The sequence below is a fragment of the Phalangium opilio genome, unplaced genomic scaffold, assembly GCF_054372755.1.
Source record: "Phalangium opilio isolate 3A_F unplaced genomic scaffold, DU_Popi_V2 ptg000078l_1, whole genome shotgun sequence".
NCBI lineage: Eukaryota > Metazoa > Arthropoda > Arachnida > Opiliones > Phalangiidae > Phalangium > Phalangium opilio.
The window spans coordinates 793,932-806,383 of record NW_028324186.1 but is presented as its reverse complement, the minus strand read 5'-3'; the positions used below and the strand labels follow the sequence as shown (position 1 = coordinate 806,383).

Below are 12,452 nucleotides of genomic sequence, written 5' to 3'. Positions count from 1 at the left end.
CTATTATCGGACACATTTTTAAAAAGTTGTTTATAAAACCCCCGGGGAAAAAGGAACACTGTAAGTTACCTAGTTTTAAAGAGGGTGTCGAAATCTGTATGTTGCATGTAAAAACAGAGACGGGGCGCGATGTCAGAGGAGGAAAGCGCGAACGAACCAGATATCCAATTATTTTTATTAATTAAAACTAATTGAGGGGCCGGAAAAATTCTTCCCCCCCCCCCATTTTTAAATCGTGTTTTGAGGTATATAAATAGAAGCCAATTATAAGTTATAGGTATGGCTGTAAAGCCCGAATCTTTTTCTATAGATTGCTACTTTAACGGTTAGTTCTAGGTTTGATTACACGAAAATACAACGCGATTCGTATCTAATGTTGAAAACCTATTATCGGACAGCTTATAAACACGTTTTAAAGAAAAAATATTTAACGTAGGCTTACAATAAGAGAGGGATGTTAAATATTTAATGCTTAAAGCGGCTAGTGATGTTCCGAATGGGTCCAGAAGTGTCAGAGAAGTAACAATTTTCACTGGTTTTTTATTGTTAAAAAAATGGTGTCCCAATTGAGGAACGATTGTCCTATATAGAGATCCCAATGTCCGATCACGAAGATCCACTGTCCGATTCAGAGATCCCAGTGTCCGGGCTACAAAGACCCACTGTCCGATTCTGAGATCCCAGTGTCCGAGCCAGATGTATAGGCGTCCGATAAATGGAACATAGGTGTCCGAATCAACATCCAAATAGCCGATTATAGGGTACGATACTTGCCGAATAAAATCCATGATTGGGTCAATATTACATTGTTCTTTTGGAATTATCCATTAGGTGCAGAAACGTTCAAAACATATATTTCATATTCTTTTCAAAGCTTCTCTTTGATTTCCTTAAATTTAACCGTTATATTTTAAAATGTGTCCGATAATAGGGGAACTAACCCTATTTTATTATCCTTGAAGTATTAAAAAACGTTTTCGTTTTAATTTATGAAATACAATATTTTGAATTTTTGGTTTTTCATTCTTTAACTACGACGTCATCCAACTCATCAGATGACCGATTCTCGTCCTCAGATGACTGAAACATCGAAATTGTTTTCAAAGTGTATAATAACAAAATTCACTAAAATTGACGAGACGGCGGCTTCAGTTTCATCCGACTGTGACACTGACGTTGAGGTGAGTTCTAAAAAAATTTATATTTAAAGTGAGTTTCCCATAAATTTTGAAACTGAACTTGCTTTCGAGTAATCCAAAACTTTGGTTTGTGGCTTCGGAGCACGAGGAACCATCCTCTTCAAAATCCGATTCATGTGATGAGCTTCTCGATTCTATGGAACCTTCAGAATCGTTGGATTCTTCTTGGTATTTTTAATTAATTCAATTATTAATAAAATATTTAAATTATTATAACGCAATTTACATTAGATGAATTCAACACCAACCAACACAAATGATATTAACTTACCAGATTGGCCAGAGTTAAGAGCACTGGTCGCGATATCCAGGATTTCCTCAACCGTTTTGCCGTGTTTCTGGCATAAAGTTTTCAATTTTTCCACATTCTTTTCAGGATTTTCTTTTGAAAATTTCCTAAAAGTTACAGTAACTCTCTCATCTTGGATTTCTCTCTCTCGTTTCTTTTTTGCTTCTTGAAGCAATTTGGCTAAATTTGCTTTCTCGCCCACTGCCTTTTTAGTCTTTTTTATTAATTGATTTATTAGTTTATCGACGTCCTATGGTCAAAATTTAAACCAAAAAATATTAACCAAATTTCAACTCTAATTATAAGATCTTTTTAAGGTCCTTTCGAAAAAATAGGCTATATGTTCCAGAACACGCAAAATCCCAGAAACTGCATTGTGGTTTAATCTCAAGTAGAATTAATTTAAACTGAATGAGATTAAACAACAACAGCTAATAGGATAGAGCATATTCTGAAAAATAGTTAATAGGCCTATTAATTTGATAAACCTTGAGAAAAAACTTATATTATTACGCTTATTTTCTGCCCTAGCGTTTGGATTAGGTCTTCAGTGTTGAGCGATCGTTTCCCCGAAAATTCAGCAGAGTTTTGCGTTAAATCCCGATCACGATCAGAATGTGGTTCGGACTCTGTTATACCTGTGAAGAAAGTGCAATGCAATTAGGATTGTGCAACTATGGAGAAATTAAAAATACGACAGCAATACGCGTTCGATAACGGTTAGCCTCTGCTAATTGTCATTGGAAACTGCACTGTAGGAGGTTTACACCATTTCGCACGTGTTTTTCCATCTTTTCTTCATTATTATAATATTGAAAATGAATTCTTATTTACTATTTGCCAGGGTTTCGGTTTCTTTAGCGAACTTGAAGAACTTCACGTAAGAGCAAATTTAGTTTTAAACCAAATTTCGGGTTCTGGCTCTTGATTTCTTCATACCCTTGGATGCAAATAGCCGGAAGAGTGGTTGATCGGCCTTTTCTTGAAGGAACAGAAGAATATTTCAAATCTGAAAAAGCGCAATTTTGAAATTACGCTTCCAAATCCCATCGTTCGAAAACAATTTCCCAATTGAAGGCCACCCGCAAAAAACACATGAGGTAAACAAATTTACCAAATAGTTTCACGAGCAACGTCGAAACCAAATTCCCGAATTTTAATTCTGCGTGAGAATCATCTTCCCTAAGCTTAAAATACTTGCTACACCTTCGGGCAAACGTCATGGCGTATCCTTTTTGGTTCCTAAAGGAAATGAACAATTACCTAAAGATACTGTTTAAAACTTCCAAACCTACATCTGTGAAATTTCGACGGCTTTTCCCGCAATCCATCGCCAGCCGACTCCCTTAGACGTGGAAGGTTCTTCCAATAGCACACACCACTCCTGTGGTGGAAATTTTGTGGCAAATTCTACCAAAAACCTTAAAAAGGCCATTTCTTTTATGCGGTCAAAACTTGGAGTTGGTTTTGATTTATTTTTAACATTAAACTTTTCTTGAAATTCCTTCAACTCCTTTACGAAATCTTCTAGTCTCAGAAGTTGGTCATTGTCGATAGACTCGGAATCGTCTGCATCCATGTTCCTTCAAAAGGACATACGCAGAGTCAAGTCAAAAAATTTAGTTACAGCTTAAAAAACCAATTAATCTTTCCCACAATCACAACAGTTTTTAAACTCTAAGGATTTTTTAGGCTTATTAGATCTATTATGTTTTAGTTAACATCATGTAGATTCTCCTTATGACTCAGACTTGACTTGGACATGAGCCGAATCGTGTCAAAATGTACTGCTAACAAACTATTTCACAAATACAACTGTTTTTCTCTACAGGAATAATACAATTTATTCAAAAGTGTATTATAAAAGCTAAGTTAGATTGGCTATAAATTTTAATTCTTATAATGATTGTTAGTCGTATAAACAATCAGTACAATATATAGTCAATGTAACTGATCTTCATATTATATAGGTTTTGTTAAATTTTATTCTTCTTAAAGAGAAATACGGTTGTATTTGTGAAATACTTCATGCAATTTATATATTAGGAGTAAATTTTGACGGCTCATGTCCTAGTCGAGTCTGAGTAACAAAGGAAAATTTCCATCGTGTTAGCTATGCATTAGTTATTATAAACGTTTAAACAACCATTGGAATATTTAAAATATGGCCGTTGCTATTTGTGCCCGGGTTTCGGGCCGAAATAGCATAAAGGGTGCTAAATTCGCCCGGGTTCCGGGCAGAAATAGCATAAAGGGTGCTAAATTCGCCCGGGTTCCGGGCAGAAATAGCGGCCGACTAATGCGAGGCTAAAAGTGCCCGGGTCCCGGGCAGAAATAGCCGGCTCACAGTGGACTGTCTATATCTGCCCGGGTTCCTTACTGATGCAAACCAGGGCACAAATAGCGGGCCCACAGTGGGCCGTCTATTTGTGCCCGGGTTCTCGATTTTTGAGAAACCCGGGCAGAAATATCGAGTCCACAATGGGCCGTCTATTTCTTCCCGGGTTCCCCGTTGCGTTAAACCCGGGCAAAAATAGCCGAAGATAAATTTATGGCTAGTTGTGCCCGGGTATTTTGCTCATTATCAACGCGGACAGAAATAGCGAGTCCACAATGGGCCGGCTATTTTTGCCCGGGTTTATATAATGTGACGAATACCCAGGAAGAATCGTTACGTTGTTTTTATAATGTGAAAAATACCATGAGAAGAACTGGTAGGAAACGTGTTTTTAGCGGACGTATCCATCGTGTTCGGTTGTTATGATGTCCTGACGGCTATAAACGCCGGGTTCCTTTGTTGGTAGTGTATAGCGATAACATACATACCTATACCATAGAAAATAAAATATAAAGAAATTTAAACTGAAGAGGCGGGCTAGGTCCATTTCCAGGCTTACGTTGTAACCCGAGACGGAAGTGAATCTTCCTTCTAGCCTTTCCATGTACAAACTAGATAGCCTCAACGACGGCTTGCACAGTGGAAGGATGGTGCTTCCATTCCTTTACATTATTTTATATGCCTTACAGTAACCATATTGGACTTTGTCTAATCTCGCAAAGTCTTTCGAAAACCACGGAGTGTTTAATATCAGGACTTGAAAGCAAAGAAATAGGATGTCTTCCAAAAATCATATGCCATGAAAAAACTAACACAAATTATGCCAAAACGTAGCGTCTCTGAAAGAGCATTTATTCACTCAAATTCTTAAAGGCACCAAAATTTAAAAATTAATTGGTGGTTATATAGAAATTATTAACATATCGTAGACAACAACGGTAGGAATTTGTCAGCCATTACTGTACTGTTTATGACAAACTGAATAAATGGTAGGGCATAGGGAAATGAGCAAAATATAAGGGGGATCTCATAGAATATAAAAACGTTGGTAAACAGGAATAAGAATTTACATTTCAAGACAAAATACAATAGCCGTTATTAGCTTTGACTGGTTTTTTCACTCTTTATCGATACTTATTTAAGATAAACAACCTAATTAAATTGTAGAATTGTCAAGGAATGTTATAGTTTAGGCTGAAAAATATACCTAAAGAGAAATGCGTAAACTCTCCATTTTATTACTCGTTTTCAAAGGTAAGCCTTTCAAGTACCTTCTCTGTGCACTTGTACTCGCACCTCCATTCATAAGCCTTCTTTGGTTTTAATTTTAGGCATGCCTCGTGATACCATTCATGGCAAACGTCGCAACAATACATTTTTTCCCATCGTCGGGCTTGCGACAATAGTAGTAAACTAATTCATACACTCCTTGGTGAAGAATGGTTACGGATAAATTATTTACCGTAATGTAGGGAAGGCAGTTGTGAAAATGTTTACGCATTATGTTACCTTCCATGTTGTATGTATAAGCGCCTGGGTTAAGGTTCAGGCATGCGTTGACGGCGTTTGCCACTGCGTGAGCCCTACATTCCTCTCGGACTGCTGTCACTTTCACGCACTTTAAAGCAATTTAAAGCAATTTTTTCTATGGTAGAATATTTTGAATTGGGCACTCACTCAAAAGGGAAATAACTACTTTGATGTGTCGTATATCATTTAACGAGTCGTAGAGCGACATTTCAGCTAAACCATTGCTGAAATATCCGGACACGCAAAGGTAGTGTTCATATATTCCATAGATCTGGACCATATATCCCTCCTCGGCCACAGTATTGACGATGAAAGGAACTTTTGTTTAACAAAATCTGTGAAGTGAGCAAGCCCGTTGTGACATTTAAATGCTGGTTTTTTAGAATTTCCTGGGCAGCGTCCACAATATCACCAGACATGTCTTCATGGCTCAAAAGATTTTTCTCGTGAGTTTTGCTTAATTGAAATGGTCGTTTGATCCATATTTGGTCTTTAGGATACTGAATTTTCGCGAAGTAAGACACTGGTTCTCGAGCTACTATAATTTACGTTCTAGGCATACGATTTTGGAGTCGTGTTCTTGGACTTTTCAGTTGTTCCTTCCTTCCCTTTACTTTGTTAAGTCCAATAACTGTTTGGTGTAATCCTTTGGGTCGTCCTCTTGGTTTCAGTTTCAAGGGTTCTTAAATAAGATCAATAATGTCTTGTAGACTTGATTTAGTTTTTTCGGGTGCTGGCTTTATGTCCCGAATTAAGCAATCCTCATCTTGTATCGATCTTGATTCCTTAATTTGTTTGGAATTGGGATGATCTTCATCCATGGCACTTTCATTCATTTCACCTTCATTCGAAACGACTTCATCCAGGTCACCTTCATTCGAATCGATTTTATCCAGGTCACCTTCACTCGGATCCATTTTATCGTCTTGCGAATCACCTTTATCCAAGTCACCTTCATTCGAATCGACCTTCACTCGGATTGTAACGTCTATATATAAGTTGTAGATAATCTATTATAGTGTAATGCATGTTTAGGTGTAGATAATCTCTTGTAGTATAATGCTTGTATATTGTGTATATTAATTGTAGTTAATTGATTTCTTGTTATCATAAACTAAATATGAAGAACTAAAATATGAAAGATAAAACACTTATACTCTTTGTTCTTTTACTGTTATCCGATATAACACTTATTCTACTTGTTCTTTTACTGTTATCCGATAAAGCAATTATTCTATTTGTTCTTTTTCAACTTGAACCAATGTCAGAGGGTATTTTGTATCATCGCCAATGCTTAAACTATCGTACATTCTCATCATCTTTGAAATGAACTTATATCTGAAGTGAACTTGAAACCAGACCAAATCAGTATACATAACGGAGGCTGATACACAAAAAGGATATATACTTATACTTAGCTGGCATCACGGGAAGCCGCTAACTCCGTGCATCAGCAGTAGCACCAGTATTAACTCTATGGAATGTGATCCTAAACCCAGCTAAAATATAAACGTCAATAACTAAGCCAGAGCATGGTCAATAGGGTGCCAAAAGTAGGGTAACCCATCATGCCGTCAGCAACACTTGCAGTGGGCTATAGCCGAAGACGTCATAGTAGTAACAAATCATCATAGACCAGCTCAGCACTTCCGCATCATCTCTGTGACCTTGGACATCAAACATCCCTTTTATGTCGCAAAGTGATGAGTACAATATACATAAAGCGCTATAGTTTCTGGCATTGGTCGCGTCGCGCATGTTTATTTTGGGGGTTATATTATTTAAACTAATCTAATGTAATTAATCAATTAATAAGTAATTATAAAATGTTATAGTTAATAACTTGTCTTGATTTAATCATTTGTAGTTACCTGTAATAGTGGTTAGTAGTAGATTTTGTTAACACTAGGCATATATAGGCCTCTAATAGTAGAAAAGTGTTACAAAATGGGGGCCCAGCCGGGATTTGTCTTTCTATGCCAGTCGTAACTAGTACGAAGACACCCCAGTTTTAGTTAGAATAGTTAGTAGTTACTAAATGTGGAAAACTGTCGATCATTCACTTTGCAAACCGCAATTGGGAACCTTGTATTCCTGTCCTGAGTGTATTAAAGCATATAAAGAAGTGCAAACCCAGGAGCGCATAAAAAGAGCGGCTAAACGAATTGTGGAACGAAACCATCGGTCTAAAACAATGAACCAAACACCACCCAGTGGCGGAGTTGGCGGGAGCCAGGGAGCAAGTAATAAAGTAGTAGCAACTTCAGCTTCCCTTACACCCCCAGTTTTAGGAATTCCACTAGTTAGCACCATGGGTAGCATAAGCTCACCATCCGTAAGTCTATTACCACCAACGAGCAAACCCATTCCGCCTGGAATGCAGTTAATCTCCTCGCTAGACTTGACGGTAATGAAAAAACAAATAGCTGATTTACAGGCCCAATTGCAAATTCGAACTCAAACTCCTAGTGGCACCCTGACTGCTAGTTCTATCAGTCAAACTAGTTCAGTACCACCCAGACATGGTAGTCAAACTAGTAGTATCGTAGGAAGCCAAACGGGTTATAGCGGTCAGCCAGTCCTAGCGCAGGGCTGGTTTCAAAATAGGATGCCAAAAATTACCCCGCCAACTTTTACGGGAAAACCTTCGGACATGAATACGAAGGATTTTCTTACGAAAGTAAAACAAATTAGAGAAACATTGGCAATGCCAGATGATTTATTCATTCAGACATGGATACCGCAAATGTTTTTGGGTCCAGCTCTCGACTGGTGGCAATCTTTGACAATTAAGCCAAGCACATTTTCTGACCTACAAAAGGAAATAAAAAAGGAGTTTGCTTATCAAGTAAACGATGCGGTTCTAAGCGAAGAACTCATTAATCGAAAACAAGGAAACAATGAAGGTGTCCGCGAGTATGTAAATAACATGAGGGAAATTTTTCTCCAATTGGAAACCCCCTTGCCTGTTCCCATCCAAATAGAATATGTGACCCGCAATCTACGGGATAGCATTAAGCCATACTTGGCAACCGCAACTTTTCAAACGGTTAGTGAACTTTTGGAGGCGGCCGTACGTGTCGAACTTTCACAAAGAAAAGTTGGCGGTCAAACCAGGGAAAATAGCTCTAGGGATAATAGTGACCCTGAAAATAGAAACCACAGAAGCGGGCATCGTAGACACAAAAATAGTAGTAATTTTCATCCCAGATCGAATCCGCCTAGTTATAACAGTCATTTCGTAATTAGGTGCTTGCATTGTAATCAAGAAGGGCACAAAGTACATGATTGCCCTACAGTGGTATGTACGAGCTGTGGGAAAAAGGGCCATATTCAACGGTATTGCCCGCAAGCGGGAAACGAGAGACGGGGAGGTCCCAGGGGAGAGGGAGCCCCCCCAAAGAGAAAGTAGTTATCCTTAAAAATAGCCCCTTCACCATAGACTGTCTCCACGTGTCAAAAACTACTGATCGAAAGAAATGCCTCATAGAGGTTAACGTAGCGGGTATTCCTACCCTAGCACTTGTAGATTCGGGAAGCTCCGTTTCTTTAATTGATTGTACCCTTAGTAGTAGTTTAGTGCAGCAAGGATTTAAAATTTACCCCATCAATATTTAACTTAGAGTAGTAGATCAAAATTCAATAGTAGTAAAAAAAAGCAATTCAAATGCCTTTAGAAATTTCAGGAAAGCTTTTGACACACGAGGCAATCATTCTCAAAGACCTGGCTTACCCTTGTATCTTAGGGTTGGACTTTATAAGGACTTCCGGCATGACGGCTAGTTATGGTCAAATGAGTTGGTGTTGGGATACGAACCCCTCCGTTTCATACGAATTTTATAATAATGGTAGTAATTTTAATTTATAGCCCAGGACTTTTAGGGTTTGACCTAGAACATTTGAACATAAAGATGAAAATTGGTACATGTGTTGTTTTTGACCCAACAAAAAATATACTAAAAGTCCCCTGCTGTAGAGCGCGAGCTTTCGCCGCCATCTTGGAAAATGGCCGCCGAGAATTACAGCTACAATGTATTCCACGTTCTTCTTCAAAAATTATGAAAATTGGTACACATAATGATTGGAACAATATGAACATCATGGATAAATTTTACAACTCTGAGTTCAATAGTTTGGTCGCCATATTGGAAAATGGCCGCCGTGAATGCTAAGTACAGTATATTTCACCATGTTGTTGGAAAATCATGAAAATTAATAGGTATTATAACCAGAGCTGTGTGAATCTCACAGTAAAATATTGAAGCCCTTAGTCAGATAGTTTGGCCGCCATGTTGGAAAGTGGCCGCCATCAATGCCATTTAGATACAGTATATGGTTCAAAAATTATAAAAATTGGTAATAATTATGTTGAAGACCATCTAAACATCATACTTGAATATTGAAGACGTGCTACTGATAGTTTGGGCGCCATCTTCGAAAATGACTGCTGGAAATGCTAAATATATTTCAAATATGTAAATCTTTTTGAAATTCCTATTTTGAATAGATGATTTTCATTAACGTAATAAACAACAAAAAATGGATATCTCGAAGTTGAAATTATCGACTCCATCTTTAAAATTGGCCACACGAAAATCATTGCCCTAAATTCTGAAACAAAGAAAAGTTATTCAAAGCTGTTATTCTCAACATGTTGATTAGAGAATATGGCTTAATATGGGGTTTATACATTCTAGTGTTGTCTAAAATTAGATTTTAGACAGACCTTTAACATTTCATTCATACTCATCGTCACCCTGAAAATTTTTCATAATAATTGCATGTTAGAACCCTTGATTAGGCGCTACACCTAGAACCGCCGTCATGGCACACGGGATCGGCCAGTGGGCCCGACAATCGCCACTTGAGCAGGTGACAGGGAAGGATTAAGGCAGCAGAAGACTCGAAGGGACGGAGAACTTCTCTCCAAGCACAACAATGCCATAGGGACCAAGCAAATAGTGTATCCGCGACCCCTAGAGGGTTGCCAATAGCGGGGGCAAGCCAAGGCAACACCTGGGTGGGGCGAAGCGGCCGGGAAAAAAAACCTTCACGGAACGGGGCAAGGAACGGTCTGAATCAAGGGCGAACCCAAAGAACTCCCGAACCGTCACACCGAACTCAGGCCCCCTCCGCCACGACATGTCTTTGAGTTAAAAAGGTTAAGAGAACACTTCTTTCATTACGTGCTGTAACTGGGTGTGGTTATGATAAGGTGTGGTTTAAAGTAATGTCAGATAATCAACATCTTACAAATTTGTTGCGCTTTTTTAATGACCATATTGCTGCCGAAGAGAGATTTCTTTTCGCTTTTTTTAGGGTGATAATTGACACGTCCAAGCTTCAACTATGTAGATATTACACGTATAATGTCAAGTCCACATTTTATCTCGCTAAGCTTCATAACAACCGACACCGCAAAACTACATTTTTTCCGAGCGTATCTTCAAGTTCAACAATAGCTAGGAAACGATTTAATCCCGAACAGTGGGGATTGGTTCGCGATCGCGAAAGTCGAAGACCCATTCACACCATTCTCCTTCTGGCATGAGATGAACTTATATCACTCATTATTTGTACCTGCAGTCTGCAGAACATCTTGTATAAAGAACTGTGAATGATCTGGATTAGCTTGCTGGGCAATGTGTGGTCCTTGTCAAGGTATTAGCCGTAATAAAAATGTGTCTTAAATCTAATCCTTAACGACACTAGAATGTATATACCCCATTTAAATTGGTTTTTCCTAATCAAAATCCGAGTAATATGGCTTTTATTTTCTTTTTTCCAGATTTTAGGAAAGTAATATTTCTGGGACCATTTTTGAAGATGGGTCGATAATTTAGACTCTAAAATAGTTATTTTTATGGCGTTTTATACGTTCATAAAAATCATCTACTCAATAAAAAAATATCGAAAAAATTTATATATCGGTAATATATTTGGTACTTCGAGCAGTAATTTTCGAAGATGGCGCCCAAACTATCAGTAGCACGTCTTTAATATTCAAGTACGATGTTTAGACGGTCTTTAACATAATTAATACCAATTTTCATAATTTTTGAACCATATACTGTATCTAAATGGCATTGATGGCGGCCATTTTCCAACATGGCGGCCAAACTATCTGACTAATGGCTTCAATATTTTACTGTGAGATTCACACAGCTCTGGTTATAATACCTATTAATTTTCATGATTTTCCAACAACATGGTGAAATATACTGTACTTAGCATTCACGGCGGCCATTTTCCAATATGGCAACCAAACTATTAAACACAGAGCTGTAAAATTTGGCCATGATGTTCATGTGGGACCAAGCATAATGTGTACCAATTTTCATAATTTTTGAAGAAGAAAGTGGAATACATTGTAGCTGTAATTCACGGCGGCCATTTTCCAAGATGGCGGCGAAAGCTCGCGCTCTACAGCAGGGGACCTTTAGTATATTTTTTGTTGGGTCAAAAACAACACATGTACCAATTTTCATCTTTATGTTCAAATGTTCTAGGTCAAGCCCTTTTTTGGCCTATCTGTCCTGGCCTATTAGTAGATTGTAATTTATTTGAGGACGAGGAGTTCGACAAAGAAGCTATTTGTAATGCGATAGATGAAGCGCCCATAGATAAAGATAAAAAGGGAAAATTAAGAGCGCTAGTTTTTAAATATAAAAGTGTGTTTTCCGTTAACCCAGGTTTAACTAAATCCACGGAGCATTATGTCGACACGGGCGACAGTCTACCTATAACGTGTCCCCCATATAGAGTAAAAAATGTCTTCGTGGACAAAGACTAGAAAAAGTAAATGATAAGAGAACAAAATGGAATGACCGAAGTAACAGATATTAAATTTTTCAGTTTAAAGACATGATTATAAAGCATCAATTATTTGAAAAAAAATACTTATCTTCGTTTTTTCACCAAAATTACATTTCTTCAAAAATTTTGTATCATTTACTTTTTCTAGTCTTTGTCCACGAAGACATTTTTTATTAATATCTGTTCCTTCAGTCTTCATTTTAATTAAGATTGTTAAGAAACTGTAGCATTTTCAAAATCTGCACTAAGCACAAACATAAATATAGGGGAGCGTAAGCAT

At 37.8% G+C, this 12,452-nt stretch overlaps 1 long non-coding RNA gene across 1 annotated transcript in view; it reads right to left on the bottom strand.

The window, feature by feature from the left end:
• LOC149654955 (uncharacterized) overlaps positions 1 to 12,452 on the bottom strand; it is a 547,559-nt gene that overhangs the window by 317,640 nt on the left and 217,467 nt on the right. The gene's annotated exons all lie outside the window — the stretch shown is intronic.